Source organism: Notamacropus eugenii, chromosome 3, assembly GCF_028372415.1.
Source record: "Notamacropus eugenii isolate mMacEug1 chromosome 3, mMacEug1.pri_v2, whole genome shotgun sequence".
In the NCBI taxonomy this organism is placed as follows: Eukaryota; Metazoa; Chordata; class Mammalia; order Diprotodontia; family Macropodidae; genus Notamacropus; species Notamacropus eugenii.
In genome coordinates, this window is record NC_092874.1 from 59,420,222 (window position 1) to 59,438,204 (window position 17,983).

At 36.4% G+C, this 17,983-nt stretch overlaps 1 protein-coding gene across 3 annotated transcripts in view; it reads left to right on the plus strand.

The window, feature by feature from the left end:
• The window catches only part of MALRD1 (MAM and LDL receptor class A domain containing 1), a 1,140,778-nt gene that overhangs the window by 178,829 nt on the left and 943,966 nt on the right, over positions 1 to 17,983 (plus strand). The gene's annotated exons all lie outside the window — the stretch shown is intronic.

Genomic DNA, 17,983 nt, shown 5'->3' on the forward strand with positions numbered 1-17,983 from the left:
CTTGAGAGTGTCCTTGTATCACTTCTTCTGACCACCAAGTGAGTTCTCCATAAAATAGTCTTTTTGGCAAGCATACATTTTGCATTCGAACAACATGACCAGCCCATCAGAGTTGCTGTCTCTGAAGCATAGTTTGAATACTTGGCAGTTTAGCTCAAGCAAGGACTTCAGTGTCTGGTGCCTTATCCTGTCAGGTGATCTTCAGAATCTTCCTAAGACAGTTCAAATGGAAGTGATTCAGTTTCCTGGCATGGTGCTGGTAGACTACCCATGTTTCACAGGCATACAACACTGAGGTCAGTACAATGGCTCTGTAGACCTTCAGTTTGGTAGTCAGTCTAATACCTCTTCTCTCCCAAACTTTTCTTCGGAGCCTCCCAAACACTGAGCTAGCTCTGGCAATGTGTGCATCAACCTTATTGTCAATGTGTACATCCCTGGAAAGTACACTACCAAGGTAAGTAAAGTTATCCACAGCATTCAAAACTTCTCCATTTGTTGTAACCAAAGGTTCCACATATGGATGGTGTGGTGGTGACTGATGGAGCACCTGTGTTTTCTTGGTGTTAATTATTAGGCCAAAATTAGCACAGGCAGCAGAGGATTGATCCCTACTTTGTTGCATCTCAGCTTCAGAGGCTGCATTGAGTGTACAATCATCTGCAAACAGGAAATCATGCACTAACACTCCCTCCACTTTGGTCTTGGCTTGTAGCATTTTCAAATTGAAGAACTTACCATCAGTACGGTGTATGCATACTTAAACAATTTCTAAATAATCAGGATATATAATCAAATAGTTCACAGACCACTATAAACTGCCTGAAATAACCTGGCCAGGATCATTTAGCTGGGATGAAATTTAAACCGAAATCTATCCTTTTCCACTTCAATCATCAATTGCCATCTTCCCTTTCTGCTGGTTCACCCTCTGGATGTTGAATCCTACCATCTGCCCTTCTAGCTACTGGACCCTTGAGACCACTGGACCTGGCCATCAACATTGCTAGATCATCCTTTGGATTTGAGACTATGCCCTGGGCTACTGTACCTCTTAACTCTGTCTTGGTTAGGATGTATGTCACATGACTCATCACGTATAACCAGTCCAAGCTATGTTTCACATCCTTCTCGGTCTTCTCACTACTTGCCCTGTTTCCATACACCTACCATGCACCCCGCTTCCTGTGCTCCAGCTTTCCAGCTCTGATTAAGTGATTATGTTAAATTCATGCTGCCATTTCTATCGAAGAGAGCATGTCATTTAATTCTCCTGTGGTTCCATTTGCTAACCCTGTGGCTTCTCAGATCAACAGGGAAAAATAATACATGAGGAGAGTGGCGACCAAGGATCCCTGTTGGAATGTAGATCTTTGAGGACAGAGATGATCTTGCTTTTGTATTTGAACCTCTGGTACTTGGCACATGGTTAGAGCTTAATAAATGCTTTTTTATGCATTCATTCGTGCACCATGATGTCTTTTCCTTTGGCATATCAGCACAAATATTTGTGCCAACACTGCTCACACTTGAGTTTGTCTTCGGTGCTTCCGATTAAGGGAACTGCTGATGCTTAAGTGCTTCATTTATTGCTCTATTTAGGCATTTGATGTCAAATGCTTGATCGCCTTCCAGAGCAGAGGAATGTGAGGAAGTCATCTTTCTTTTCTATTCATAATGAACAATTATGGAGATAGCATTGGCAATCCAAGAAGATGATTCATAAACTGGCTGGTTACCTGAAAAGCAAAGAGCAACGTCTGTTGGGTGATGAAGTGACAAATCTTGCCCTTCTCATAATAGATTATTTAAGGAGTCTGATGAAGGAAATATTGGGTATTTCATACAAAAGCACTGAGATTGAGGATATCATGGGAAAGGCACTGGATTTACAGTCAGAAGATCTGTGTTAAAATGATATTTATTACCCAACCTTGTAATCTTGGGGAAGCCATTTAACTTCTTTTGGCTTTGGTTTCAGTTAGTCAGTTAATAACATTGTGTCTACTATGTGCCATGTAGGGATGCAAAGAAAGGCAAAAGATAATCCTTGTTCTTGAGGAGCCCTCATCCTAACAGGGGATTTCTTTACTTACAACATGCGCAGTGTAATCTCTAAAGTCTTTTCCAAGGCTTAATCCTATGGCCTATTTGTAATTTATTCATATAATTCATTAATTTGTTTGACTTTTTATCAAATTAGATGCTTTAGAATTGTGAAGATATTCATTCCTTATTCAAGTGATGGTGGCAGAGTAAATGACTTGATTGAAGAAGGTGGGTGGTGAGGTCCGTTCCAGATCTAAAATGCTATACTTCTGTGATTTTGTAACAGTTTTTCATAGAATAAAGGACTCCCAACAATGAAATGACCCTTCACACTTTCACTTTTGACATATGTATGGAATTCAGCCAAAAGATGTGTGTAAAAGAAGTGGGATTTGTTATTAAGTTTCAACTCAATTCAATTCAGCAAGTATTTAACACTTACTATGTATCTAATAAAAAACAGCTTGATGGATCAGTTAGAGGACTGGCCTGGGAGTACAAAACACGTGTGTTTAAGTCCCACATCTGTCACATATTGTCAGTGTGACTGTAGGCAAATCTCTCAACTTTCCTGTATTCCAGGTAGCTCTTTCAGACCATACATTGTATTCGTAGAAGGAATTCCTTACTAGGTGCTCCCTACACTTAAGTAAATCACAGGTTTGTCCCAACTTCTTCCCATATTCCCCCCATTCCCCAGCCTCCTGATCATAGAAATCAGCAGAATTAATTACAAAGGCTCAATATAATCTAGTATCCTTTTCTGTCTTCTATCATCTCTCCTCTCTTCTCCTCTCCTGTCTTCTCCTCTCCTCCTCTCCCCTCCCCTCCCCTCTCCCTCTTTCACCATAACCTATGTTTTTCCCAAACTCCTACCCTAATCCCTTCCTATCTATATCTCCCAATTGAAATCTTACTCATCCTTTTATAAGGATGGGAGCTTTCACCTTGTCTCCCCTCCCCCAGTTAAATCGGGAAGGTCCAGACAGTTTTATTGAATAGTTGTATCAAAACTGCAGAGTAAGTGTGTGCGAGCAAGTCCTTTATCCATGTGAAAGACTTAAAGGGAGGGATTGTCCATTTCCCCATAGAAATACTGTGAAATCAAATAAGAGCTAGTAAGGAGTCATGGAAGCCTAGGAGGTGACCAAAAACTTGCAGGGGATGTTACACATTGTTTTCTATTTAGTCTTCTCACCACCCCATCATTATCAGAAAGATTATCTTAAGCACTCAGGTGGCCCAATCCAGTGATTTGGCAGTGCACAACATTTAGTAGATTTGCTGCTTGTGATCCTGATAACCCAAAACTGAAAGAAATTCACAGAACCATGTAAGAGGATAATGTTGAGGCTGTCACACTCCTGTAACCACCCAGCATCTCAAAAAACTGGTATACACGCTTGAGCACAAGTGTTTTTGAGAAATGAAAGTTGTTTGCTGGAAATAGGAAGTCTGGCACTAGACACTTACTTTTCAGTTAGACAAGGATAACTTTAAGAAGGAAGCTCTGTTTTCCATTGCTTTTCTGTTCCTTTGTGTCAGAGATATTAGGAGTAGGGCAATAACGTTAATTCCCTTCCATTATAGAGTTTCAGTCAGAGATAGCAAAGCTCTTAATGTGTCACACCAAGATAGCCACATTAGAAATGAATGCTTAAAGAGCCTGGGGATTTCTTTGTGGTCATTTAATTGAAAACAGTCTTCTTAAGTCTAAGGAGGACAGCTAAGGCTCAAAAGTCATTGCTTTAATGGAAGCCGATTTGCACAAGGTACAGAAATACCATCACATTGTCTGCAGCAAAATGCTTTTTATTCTCAAATTACATTTTTCATAAGTTAGGGTTCAATTTATTTGACTTGTGAGTGAAAGTGAACCTTTGCCATTCCTCGGGGATGGCTGATTAAAGGCTCGTGTTTCAAAGGAAAAAAAGGATTTGCTGGTTGGATCTTCTACATGACTGATGTTCATAGGATCTTGCAAAATTCAATTAGTAATTGAAAAATATCTCCTGAAGCTGCCCCCCCCCCCCCCCCCGCATATAAAATACAATATGCCTTCAGTGTAAGAGATGAGGGGAAAAAAGAGGCACTTTGAAGCAAGATAACACATTTTGCCATGCTGGAGTTCGGCAATGAATATTTTACAATTATGTTCAAAGCATCATTTTGCATCTTGGAATTATGGTTTTAAAAATGGAAGCTGATTCCTTCATTTACCCTAAATAATTGCTGTCAACAGCAGCATATAGTCTAATGGACTGGGTATGTACTAACAGATTAATATGTTCAATGCTTGGATTTGTTTTTGAAGCATGAATTCACAATAACAATCCACATTTATATAGCATTTCAAGGTTTATAAGAAAGCTCATTACTCCCCAAAGTACCAGGAGATTGTTAGCATTATTAGGCCCATTTCTAAGAAGCTAAGGAACAGAAAGATGAAGAGACTTGCCTTTGCTCACACAGGATAAGGGGTATCAGCAAGACACTGACCCTTGCCCTTCTAGACTCTGGGTTTAATGCTCCTTCTATCACAACTTTCTGCCCTTCACAAACAGTGATGACTTAAAATTCTTGTTGAATAAAAAAGCATAGGGTTGTTGTGTTTTAGGGAGACCTGGATGGAGAAAAACTTAGATTCTGTTTGTTTAAAAGGCAAACAAGTGGAGAGACAGTGAGCTATGATGGAGAGATCACTGGATTTGGAGTTAGGAGACTTTGCTTCAAGTCTGGTACTAACTTTGTGATCTCGGGAAAATCACTGAATATCTCTGGGCCTCAGTTTCTTCATCTGTAAAGTAAAGGAATTGGACCAGATAACCCCAAAGGCTCTTCTAGCCATGAATCTATAATAGATAATTCTAGAACACACTCATTGTTAGGACTTCAATATTAAGGTTTATTTTTTCTAGCTCTTCATCTTCTCATGGGAGAGTGATTAAATTGGAAACCATATTATGCCCTCCTAAAACCTTATGAATGTATCCATTAAATTATGTACTTTCTTATGGATAAGAAAATACAGGGACTGTCTTTGTTTCTTGACAAAAAAATGAATAAATTTTAATTTTGCATTGAAGCTGGCTCGCTCCTCCCCAACCCCACCTCAGGCACTGAGATATGAAATTATGTGACCACAGTCACGTACCTAGTCTATATTAAAGTGTGAAAATATGCTTAAAATAAGAGGTGACTAGCATAATGACTTGTGCTTGAATTGTGACTTAGTTACTTACAACTTGTGTGACTTTCACTGTGCTGTGTCTCATTTTCCTCATCTGCAAAATGAGAGGTTGGACTCAATGACCTCTAAGGGTGCTTTCAACTCAAAATTTTCCTTATGTTTATATTGGATTATGAATTCTGATGCCTACTGACTAATATAATGCTCTGCACTTTTTTTTTATTATATATTGAGTAATGGCTTGCTAATTATCTCTGAAATTCATTCTTATTTCAGTCAAGAATAGGTATGACTGTAAGGTTCATGATTTGAAAGCCTCTTGCTCAATGGGAACTTGATATTAGTAATAACTATATAGTATTTTAAGGTCTGGCTTATTGAGTTACAGTACTTCATTTGACCCTCACAGCATATCCCCATTTTATAGATGAAGTTATAGAAGTTAAATGACTTCCTTTGGGCTGTGTATCTAGTAAGTGTCTGAACCACCATTTGAATTCAGGTCCTTGAGACTCCAGGTCACCACTTTATCCACTGTGCTGCCTAGCTTCTGTAGAACATGAAAAATATTGATCCATGCTTCATGTTAAATGATAAAAAATCAGATGTGCAGTATTTGGATACTGAGTAGGTTCTATTATTAGCTGTTTTCTTTTTTTATAATTAATTTATTTGTTTTCAGTTTTCAACAATCACTTCTATAAATTTTAAATTTTCTCCCCCTTCCTCCCCAATCTTATATGGGTTCTATACATACATTCTTATTAAACACATTTTCTCATTAGTCATGTTGCATAGAAGAATTAAAATGAATGGGAGAAACCATGAGAAAAACCAAAACAAAACATAATAAGAGAAAATAGTCTGCTTCATTCTGCATTCTGACCCTATAGTTCTTTTTCTGGATATGGATGGCATTTTGTATCATGAGTCTTTTGGAAATATTTTAGGTCCTTGCATTGCTGGGAAGGGCTAAGTCTATCAGATACAGTCCTCCCACACTGTGGCTTTTACTGTGTATAATGTTCTTCTGGTTCTGCTCATTTCACTCTGCATCAGTTCCGTCTTTCCAGGCTTTTCTGAAGTCCTCCCATTTATCATTTCTTGTAGCATGATTGTATTCCATTACATTCCTATACCACAACTTGTTCAGCCATTCTGCAATTGACATCCCCTCAGTTTCCAGTTTTTGGTCACCACAAAAAGAGCTAATATAAATATTTTTGTACATATGTGTCCTTTTCCCATTTTTATGATCTTTTTGGGATACTGCCCTAGAAGCGATATTGCTGGGTCAAAAGGTATGCACATTTTTGTAGTCCTTTGGCCGTAGTTTCACATTGCTCTCCAGAATGGTTGGATCAGCTCACAGCTCCACCAACAATGAATTAGTGTTCCAACTCTCCCACATCTTCTCCAACATTTATCATCTTCCTGTTTTGTCATGTTAGCCAACCTGATAGGTGTGATGTGCTGTCTCAGAGTTGTTTGGATTTGCATCTCTCTGATCAATAGTGATTTAGAGGATTTTTTTCATATAACTGTACATAGCTTTAATTTCTTCCTCTAAAAACTTCCTCCAAAAACTCTATCTTTTCACCATTTATCAATTGGGGAATGACTTGTATTCTTGTAAATTTGACTCAGTTCTCTATATATTTTTAGAAATGAGGACTTTATCACAGACACTAGTTGTAAAGATTCTTTCCCAGTTTCTGAGAAACTCCTCATCTTGGTTGTATTACTTGTTTTCTTACAAGGCCTTGGAGTGGTAAGAAATAGCACAATGCAGTATAATTTGTTGGAAATAGCAATTGGTTTGTAGTCAGATAACCTGAGCTTGAATCCTTAATCTGTTCTTTACTACCTGTGTGACTTTGGGTAAATCACTCAATCTTTCCTAGGTCTTAGTTTCTTGGTCTGTAGAAGTCAGGACTGGTTGATTTCTAAGGTCCCTTCCAGTCTTAAAGTATTGACCATAGAGTCCTTGGACCTTTGTTAAAATCTTGTCTCTCTTGCCTACTCCCTGTGGGATTTGAGGCTGGTCACTTGGTTTTAGTTGACTGCTAAGGTGCCATTCTGGCACAACTCTATTTTTGATGCAATGAGATTCTGCTTCTTCTAGTTTATGTGATGATCACAAAAGCAAAACAAAGAACTCTCCAAAGTAATCCCCCCTCTCAACATTTTTTCAGGTTTGGAGATTATGAAATAAGTCATTCATGGCTTCATATCTTCTACAGATTCATACCTAATTCAACCTCTTTGAAAAATCTCACTTCCTCAGACTTCCTCCAAAGAAATTCATATTTTATATGAAATGAATTCTTATAGTAGAGTGAGTATGCTCTAAGATTATTTTCTCAGAGGTAGCTGGCTCTGAGGGTTTTGTGAATATCTCTCCTCTACTGACATCAGCTTGAGCTCTCAACAGTGGGGAAATAGTATCGCGCCCACTCAGGTGCAGACCTGCACGCATACAGTCTGTGGGCCAAAAATGTAGGATTACTACTGTGCACTCTCCATTTTGTCATGTGACTATCAACAGTCTGTCTGTAGTCTAACCTGTCATGTAACCCATTGCAACCAACCTTTGTCAATCTGTCTGTACTGTAACCTATCTGTAGCTCAAAGAAGTTTTCAAGTTATTCAGGTCTGTGCTAGTGACTAGCTCTCTAATTCACTCGATCAGTTAACAAAATGACTTTTACAAAGAGATCTTTATATTTGAACATAAAGAAACCTCCCAAAATAATCTCCCCTCCAAAGTTTTCCAGGTTTAGAGCCTATGAAATCAGATATTCGTAGCTTTATATTTTTTTAGATTGAGTAAAATGATTATTAATAACCAATAATTAGAGGAGATCCAGAGTTCTCCTCTCCTTCTAAAGATCTGATTTTTAAAATTCAATCTTTTGAAGGACATTGCTTATAATGAGATTGGAGTAGCCATTGTGTTCTGCTTAGGCTTAGGTGGGGCATATGTTCTTTGAACAGGCAGCCCAGGGCTGGAGGGTAGTCTGGGTACAGAGATAACACTCTTTGTCTGAGGGTGTCATATCACTCAGTCCCTCAGTTTGATGGTCCCATTTTATATTCCATTGCATTAACCATTCAGAGTTGATTGTTACTTCTCTCTAGAAAGAATATAATCCCTGAGCCCACTATTGTGATTGTTCTATGAGAGATAGCTAAATGACCATCCTTTTTATTAGTAATATGCTGGCCTTATTAAAATGATTAAATTACTCAGAAACCATGTTTCTTGAATATTTTTAATCATCCCAAGATTCATACTTTATTCAGCCTCTTAGCATTTAGTACAATGCCTGGCATATAGTTGGCACTTAATAAATGCTTATTGATTAATTGATGGAAGGTCACTCTCAAAAGTCATTTTCTCCTTGGGGCATTGATGCTAATGATTAAATCCAGATAATGAGACACTGGGAAATATCCATGTCAGAAAATTACCCTCCTGATCTTTTAAGCCTCACAAGGTCAGAATCTCTGGTCCTTTGATTGAAAATAGAACAAGCACAAAAGCAAAAAGCTTGAGTTGGATTCCACAGGGCCATATTGAGGCATTACTGGGGAGAGCCCAGAGGTTTCCCATTTCATAGCCTTGTCTTTCCCCATACAGGGACAGTGAAGAAGTCAAACCAAGAAAAACAGCCAAAGAGAAAATGATTTAGTTTCTGGTCCTAGTAACTTTTGGAAGGTACCCTGACTTCTAGCCACTCAGCTAATTGAAAAAGCTTCTCCCCACCATATGGTTAACATACCAGTTAAAGAATGTCTAGGCATGCTCAAGTCTCTCCAAGGCACGTCTGTTCATGTCATCACCACTCTACTGGAAGCAGTCTCTTAGCTTCTTCCACGTGGAGAGATGCCATCAGAAGTGTTTTGTACATGTGCCAGTCCGCATCACAATGTTAAAGAATATCTTTGCTTAAAAAGAAATACTCTAAATTAGGAGAAAGAAGTCTTTAATTATTTCCTATAAATTGGAATTGGCTTTGATGAGAATACCCAAAAGAAACAAGATAAGCAGAGGGTCCATATTCTAGGTACACTGGGAAAAGATTAAGTATGGGGAGGAGATGTTAGTCCATGCAACAATCCCTAAGAATTAAATTGTACTGTTTTGTAAAGTAAATTATGTAGAAATTCTCAGTTTCCTTGTTAGAAAAAATAATTTGCAAAACCTAAGAAAGCCATTCCTTTTCTTTTTGACATGTATCTATTTTGAGCAGTAAACACAAATTGCATACTAAAAATAAAAACTCAGAGTATACATAGAAGTTGAGAGATTGAGTTCATATAGATTGCCATGATTATGGCCATCTCACAAGTATGTGTTGTTTTTTTTGGGGGGGGGGAGGGAGTGATCCCTGGAGTCCCAGAATTCAGTTAATCTTTCTTAGGGAGAATTATTTGATATTTAATCCAGTAGGGTCCTATTAATAATTTAGTTGCAAAGAATGGTCTTGTCTTAGGCAACTTAAGACTCTATGCCTTGTTGAGAACTGTAAATCAAGTCTATTTACTAAAAGGTTTTGTATAGACCAGAATAACATGACAGTCTGGTGAAGCCTATGGAGCCCTTCCCAGAATAATTTTCAAATGCATAATGATTAAATCAAATGCATGCAAGATTAAAAAGGAGCTATTGGAATACAGTTATCAAAGTAAATATTAAACAAAGTCCATGGACCCCAGGCTGAGAACCTCTACTGTAGACTATGTCCATAATTCACATTTGCTTTTGGTATTCAGCCAAAGTATCTCTTCCTGAAACCAAGCAATTACTAAGTATTTATTAAACACCTACTATATGCCAAATTACTGGAGATACAAAGACAAAAATAAAACAGTCCCAGCCCTCAAGGAACTTATGTTCTATGGATAAAACAAATACATATAGTATAAACAACATACCAGGTAAATTTACCAGTAGGTAGGAGATCAAGAGAGAACTTGTAACAGTAAGCACCCCAATGTACATGGCAGGGGCGGGGGGCTGCTATCACAGGTTCTAAGGTCTGTTTCTATAAAAGGAAAGCAACTTTGAGGGGTCAACAATCACTTTAATTAAGCACATGTATCATTCACTTAGTTCAGGGGAAAAAGTCAGTGCAAAATTCAAAGAAATCAAAATCAACAGACATGGCTTCCAACTGTCTAACCATAAGCAATACATATATCACAAATCAACAGACAGGTCCAACTGTCTGACCATGGTTACCAGAGAGGGAAGCACCAACATCTGGGTTTTCAAAGTGGGGGGTGGATTCCTTAGCCACTTCCCAGAGTCTCATTTGGCCAAACAAAACACTTCTAGTCAGCCCCAAAGTAAAACCTCACCCTCAAAGTATTTATATATTTTTTAGAGCCAGAAAGCATCACAACCCTAGAGAACCATTACCTCATTAGAAACTTAACAAAAGGTGTGGCCCTTTCTACAAATCTAACTTAATCTCAAACTCCCCTTAATGGGCAGACCCATATTAATGGGTATGGAAGATCTTCTTTAATCTACATTAAAATAATTAATAATACAAATCCATATACTGTTTCTAGTTAAAGAAACTCTTGTTTCTGTACTTTACTCCTAGTAAAGACTCTTGGTTGATAAAGGCAAGATTCAATTAGAGGAACTTGGTTATACTAAAACAAAAACAGCAGAAGATCCTACTTTGCTTGCCATCATAGAACTCAAGTGGTAGGGGGAACTTGAGCTGATCTTAGACTTGGGCCAAGGAAACTCTCAGGCAAATTGATGAGAATGTACTTATGAGGCATGTGCAACAACTTATACAAAGGGATGGATGTGAGAGATGTAATTTTGTGTATGAGAAACCACAGGGAAACTAGTTAAATGAGGTAGAACTTTTATTAAGCACTCATTATGTTCCAGGCATTTTTCTAAACCCTGGGAATACAAAGAGAAACAAAAATAAAGCTAGTTCTGACCTCATGGGGTGTATATTCTAAAAAGGGAAGATGGTACATGAAAAAAGAGCTGGAGAGCAGAAGTGGAGAGTTGGGAAAGAGGGGAGGTACCTTTGCACCAAGACAAAATGGAAAAATGATGTGGAGAGTGGCTTGAGCATGTATTTCCTCAAATGGAGGTTTGGGGAAGTCAGAAGGCCAAAAGAGTGAAAGTAGAAGTAGTTTGCCAGAGTCAATGGGTAAGGTAGAAGTCAAGGGCAGCAATACTCTCATTAAGCTAAGGAGAGTCTGTTTAAAAGGAAAATAAGTGACCATAGATCCAGTAAACAGAACTCTAATTAATAAGTTTGGTTAACTGTTACTTTTCTGTGAACTTTGGTCTAAATGGATACAACTGTGTGATACATTCAATTTAGTGTGTGCTTGCTAACTTCATGAGAGTTCTTAAATATGTTAAAGGTGCTTAAGACTTTAGAAATAAATGACTGTATCCTTTGAAAATATTCATTTAAAATTTTATAGCAGATATATTCATTTGGTTTGAGGGAAATGTAAATATGTTATGTCAACTATTTCTCTGAACTATAGCAAAAAGTTAGACAACTGGAGATTTTTCCAACTATTCAGAGTTACAAGATGAAATGGAAACAGAGCTTTCTCATGGTCACTGACTGCCGGTCATGGACTATTTCAGTAAGAGTAGAGTTTACATCACTGAAAATGGTCTGGAAAATAGCATTTTACCTTTCTACCCACCTCCCACTTGAGTTCTGTGATGGCAAGCAAAGTAGAATCTTTTGCTGTTTTTTGTTTTAGTATAATCAAGTTCCTCTAATTGAATCTTGCCTTCATCAACCAAGAGTCTTTACTGGGAATAAAGTACAGAAACAAGAGTTTCTTTAAGTAGAATTAAGTGTTTTCATCCTTAGGCTTTGCCTCCTTTGTCCCAGTTATACTTTTGTAGATTCCCTCGAGATATATAGTGATAATTATAATTCCTTTCATTCAAATTACGTTTTTTAGTTTCAAAGTATTTAGGTAAATGTGTCTTCTATCAATGAATATTAATATGAAATATTAATAGAATATAATACAATAGAAGAAAATTGAAGATCTAATTTATTTTTGTCTTAACAAGACTTTGGAGTCCCTGGAACATTCTACTCCACTTACCTAGGATTGATATATAATCCTTCTATCTGTTCTTTTATAGCTGCTGTAAGGTAGCAGAGCTAATGAAAATGAGCAATCTCATATATATGCTTACTTTAAAAGGTATTTTACATGGAAGATTCTTTTACATGTATATGAACACATGTAAAATAGACATGGTAAGAATATTTGTTTCTTCTGTTCCCTTGTCTGCTTTTCAAAATTTATTTAGCTATTTTTAGTGTATTTGGTATTGCTGCCAGAACCTGTACCACCTGTGCCAGGTTTCTAGAATGAATGTGAGTATATGATTACTTGTTAGTCTCTTAACTTCTGAGACATTGTTGCTACTTTTGGTGAAAAAGTGGGAACAAAATTTTTAGCATAATTTGGAACATGAAATAAATATCTAATTATGTTTGTCCAATTTAAGAAAAAAAAGAAACAATTTCATGAATCTTCTACTTAGCGTTTAAATGAAATCTTGATGATTTTTAAAATTGTTTCTGCATTTTGAAAGGTGATCCAAATTTTTATAATTTTTTAAAATGAATCATCAAAGTTCAGGTGCATTCTTGATCATCACAGCACCTAGCCTGGTATTTTGCATGATGTAGATGCCCAATAACTATTCACTGAATGGATTGAGTGCTTTCATGGTTTAGAGAACTGAGAAGGCTGTTAATTTGCATTTGGATTTCTATCCTAGCTTGATATGTTAAAATGTTCATTTCTGAATGAAGAGCTCTAGAGTGGTTCTTTGAAAACTTCTGTGTGTCTTTTGAATGTGATGTCTTCAATAGCCTTTGTGATGGAATATCAATTTTTGGGTCGAATGAAATTTACTTTTGGACTCATTCCATTTTAGTATGTAATCTTAAACTCTGAAGCAAAACAAACCCTGTCTAAAATGACCAGATGAGAAATTAGATAAACAAATAACTATTAGTATATTCATTACCTCTGTAATAATAAATACTCAGGATCTATTTCAGCATCTGGCATCTGCAAACATGTCGATGTATTAGTGTTTCACAGACAACTTAAAAAGAATGAGAGGATTTTTATGGATCTATTATTTAGATGAAGTAAAGGATTATATGGTTCTTTATGCAGAAAATATATCTCATTTTTCTTACTTTATTATCTCATTTGGTTTTAGATGAAGGATGTCAGATTGTATAATGAGGAAGTCAGATCTCATTTTCACCAAGAGTGCCCAAACTTAATGCAAGGGCTTCAGGCTTCACTGTCTTGCTAAGTAATATATGTCTTAGGTTTTTGTTTATGAAAATGTAAGTAACTGGCTCATAAAGTTTCTAATTTGGCTCTGTTGTTTGCCCGTAATATTATTAATCAAAAGAACTTGAGAGCATTAGGCTATCAGAACTTATGGTTTTTTTTCATTTTGCATCATGACTTTGTTTTCTCTTTTTAGAAAAATTAGAAGAATTAAAGAGATGAAAAAATATGTTATCAATAGCCATATCTGTAGTTACTTGCTGTAGATATGACCAACTTAGCAAGAACTTGATTTATAGGCAGGTAATATAATGATATAAAGAAATAATGAACTCTGCTGGGTTCTTTCCTCCTCCCACATCCATAAAAATGAGGCTATTTAATTAAAAAGTTTTAAGGGTTTACTGTGTGTCTGAGGGGTAATCACTATCTTCTCTAGTAGAGAGTTAGGTACAGGGATGCAAAGAAACACTATGTTTCCTCAAGAAGTTTACCTTTCATAGCAATGACAGCATGTCTTTGTAATAAATACACTGATTATGTGAAGGAATTTCAAGATTTGCCAACAATTAGAGTGGGTGGGGTCAGAAAAGGCCTGATCCTAATTAACTCTAATCCTGTAGGAACCTACATTTTGTTTAAAGAAAGCTAGGCATTCTACCTTGTGGAGATTAGAAGGCAGTGTGTTCTATCTAGAAAGTTCTTCTGTATCAATTCCCTGAGAATCGGGAAATGCCTCATGTCAGTGATGGCATTTGAGTAGACCTATCATCTCATAATTATCAGAACTTTTCTAGCCTTTCCCACACTGTGAGAGCATCTAACAGACTGGGGAGATCTATTGTTTATCATTACTTATGAAATCTACCACGTAATCTAGTTGGCCCACTTTAGAAGGGGTTCTTTGCTTAGATCGAGTTGATTTCCAGATGATTTTGCTTTATTTTCTCATTGGTGATTTTATTTGATAGAGTTGATGCCCAGTGTGGAAACTCCCCCCCATTGATGGAGATCAGGAACTTATCTATAACTTAGTTTCAAGAAGCATGAAGCACTGAGATTTTAAGTGACTTAACTATGTTCACATATATAATGTGTGTTAGAGGCAGGATTTAAATCTATTTATTCCAGACTCTAAAGTAATCCTCTGATCAAGGGCCCTCATTGGAATTATCGTAAGAGAAATTTTTAGGTGAGTTTACAAAAAGTAAGAAGACAAAAGGTTTGGTAGAAATAGAAACAAAGTAGAAAAATAGAAAAGAAAGTTCAGCTACATAATGAAAAAAATAACTTCCCCACTTATGTTTACTTTACAGATTAAGATCCTCAGGCAATTTATTCACTCATCACTATTAAAAAACTCCCAAATAATGCAAAATAACAGCTGGTAAGTGCATTCAGGGACTTAAAAGTCATGGAAGGAAGTAATGAGAGGGGCAAAAGTGAAGAGCTCTGCCTAATGAGAGCTAAGGTTTGTTTGGGGGAAATGTGAGAATACCTGCATAAAATTGTCCTGTCCAACATAATGAATTAACTTTGTTAACTCAATCCCACCATGAAATCGTGAAAGCTGGATATAGTAGCATTGTTTTTAGGGGACTAACTACCCCTGTGGAATTGTTTTTGAGAAACAAGTTAAGTAACATGGATGCTGGAAATAATTGACTAGATAGAATGGGACTGTATTATAATCCTTGCAGATAATCCTGAGAACCTGAGAATCTTATTTGGATCAATAAATATTGGAAAAATTGATCAGCTTGAATGAATCAGAAAAAAGGACTGGTGATTTTTGACATATTTCTTCTTATTAAAAAAAAATCCAGTATTGACATAGACCCTTTAATATAGTCTGATCAATTTTTATATGAAATTAAAAACAATAATGAAAACTGAAAGTCATGTAGGCCTTTAAAGTGTGAAAAGCTCTTTACATACATGATCTAATCTGAGCTGTGCAACAATTCCATAAGATTGGTACTGTTGGTACTATCAGTTCCATTATACAAAGGAGGAAACTGAGGCTCTGAGATGGTAAATGACTTGCTTTTGGCTAAGATAATGAAAAATAATTTTGTAAAGTAGAATAACATACAGATCTTGAAAGACAGATCTGTGATTTTTCTCTTCCTTATGAAAAGAAAAATGTACAGGTCTTTTTCTGCCAGTGAAACTGTTGACAACCTTTTTTGCTACCAGGTTTTCTAGATACTCTTTTACTATTCATCTCCTCTTAAAAAAGATCATGACATATAATTTTTTCTTTTGAGCCCTAGTAATATTTTGACTCTCATTGAAAAAGAATTATAGAATACCTTTAGGGAACTCAGCTTCTTTGAATTTTTAAAATAATGTGCCCATATTTACATTTATTTAATATGATTACTTTAATCTTGGGATGTCTGCATCCTCCTTGAAGAGTTATTAACACTTTTGAGGCTCCAAATCAGCTGTTAGACTACTTCTAACTTTTCTTCCTCTTATCTAGAGACTCTCACAAATAATTCAAAACCAGAAATTTAAAATTCTTTAGCATCTTGGAGACTAGGGATTCCGCAGAAGTTACTTGAAATTGACAGAGTTGTTTTCATTCAGTTGATAACTCTCTTTTACTAAGACGAAATTCTGTACAAACCGAGCAAGTGAAATCTGTCAGGCAAGTAACTTGTGTCTTAGTTTCCACACATGTCAAAAAAGAGAAGCCTGGACTAGGAGATGTCTAAGATGCTTTGATTTTTTTTTGTTGCTAAGGAGAAAAAAAACTAGTCTTTTTGCAGCTGAATTGGGACAGAAGAAGAACAAGGAAAGCCCTAATTTAATAGGAATAAATGTAACGCACTGGAATTCATGAAATTAACTATAAAAGTATGAGACTCAAATTTTTAATAGATAGAGGGAAGATAGCCAGCAGAGGAGATGCTTTTTTCCTCTTTTTCTTCTACTCCTGGTGAATAGGAAAGATGTTATACTTTATACTTATATCTCCAGCACTTAACAAAATATTTGTAAGCCAAACAGTATGCATTTAGTAAATTAATTGGTGGTTAAATCTAATTAATTAAATAATTAATTGTTAATTGATTAAACTTTCTTGCTTTTTGAATTAAGAAAGATAAAATCAAAATGATTGAGGGAATTAAAACTCACATTGAGTGAAGCGATCCTAATTCAGTTCAATTCAACAAACATTAGATTTAATGCCTAATATGTATGAGGAACCATGGTAGAGGCAGAGGATACATAAAATGAAGAACAGGTCCTGCTCTCAAGCAGCTCCTAGAGGGATACAACAGGTTCAAAGGTAAATACTCACATACTTGAATAGTCAAACAGATATGTGATCTCATTGACTTAGATATTTCCTCCAGTAATGGATATACAAAGCCATCCATGCTAGCCTATCCTATGAGACCTGGTTCACGTCCTCTTATTTTTCTACAGATTTCTTGCAATATTCTGTAAGACCTTTCTCGCTTCTGGTAGTGAGAAGATACCAGTGGAACACTTGGTATGTCTACCTGTCATTCCTCATTCTCAACATAAGACCAGCCCTAGCATCCATTTCCTCAATGATACTTCATAAAACAAAAATAGATAAGCAAATACAAGATAACTTGAAGGGAAAGAGAATAAAAACCACTGGGAGGATTAGGAAGAGTTTTACAAAAGGATGTGGCACCCACACTGAACTTTAAAGGAAACTCACAATTCTTGAAGGCAGAGAGGGGAGAAAGGAATGCATTCCAGACACAGGGAATATAGCCTATGGAAAGGAAAGGAAATGAGAAATGTAATGCTGAGTACTTTTTTTTTACATCCCCATACTTCAAATTGTTCCTGGAAAGTATTATGTACTTAGTAAATGCTTATTGGTGGATTGATTGAGAGTCAAAAGAGTAATGTGATCTTACAACTCTAGGAGTATCCCAAATAAGGGAAAGTGAGACCCACTGCAGTGAAAAGACTCAATAAACTCCTTGCTGTATTTAAAATTTATTTCTCAACTTGTTACGTGTAATTGTTTACCATGTTCTCTCAGTTCCAGTGCTTGCATCTGTCTTCTTCTATTTGAATTTTCATCATCCTAATACTGTCTGCTGACATTTTAGCTATAACTACCTAATAGGGTTCCCTAGCTTTTTTTCCACTTGAACCCATCCTTTACACAGGCAGACTATTCTTCATTCATAAGAAATCCAAAATCTTAAAGTAAGAGCAGATCATGTAATCTCAATCAAGAATCATCTCTGCAATTTACTCAACATGTGGTCATCTAGTCTTTATTTGAAGACACCTCTATCAAAATGAGCCTCTGGAAGCAGATCAATAAGTTTTTGTGATGGTTTTATCTGGAAGTTTTTCTTTATAGTCAGATTAAAACTGTCTCTTTACAAT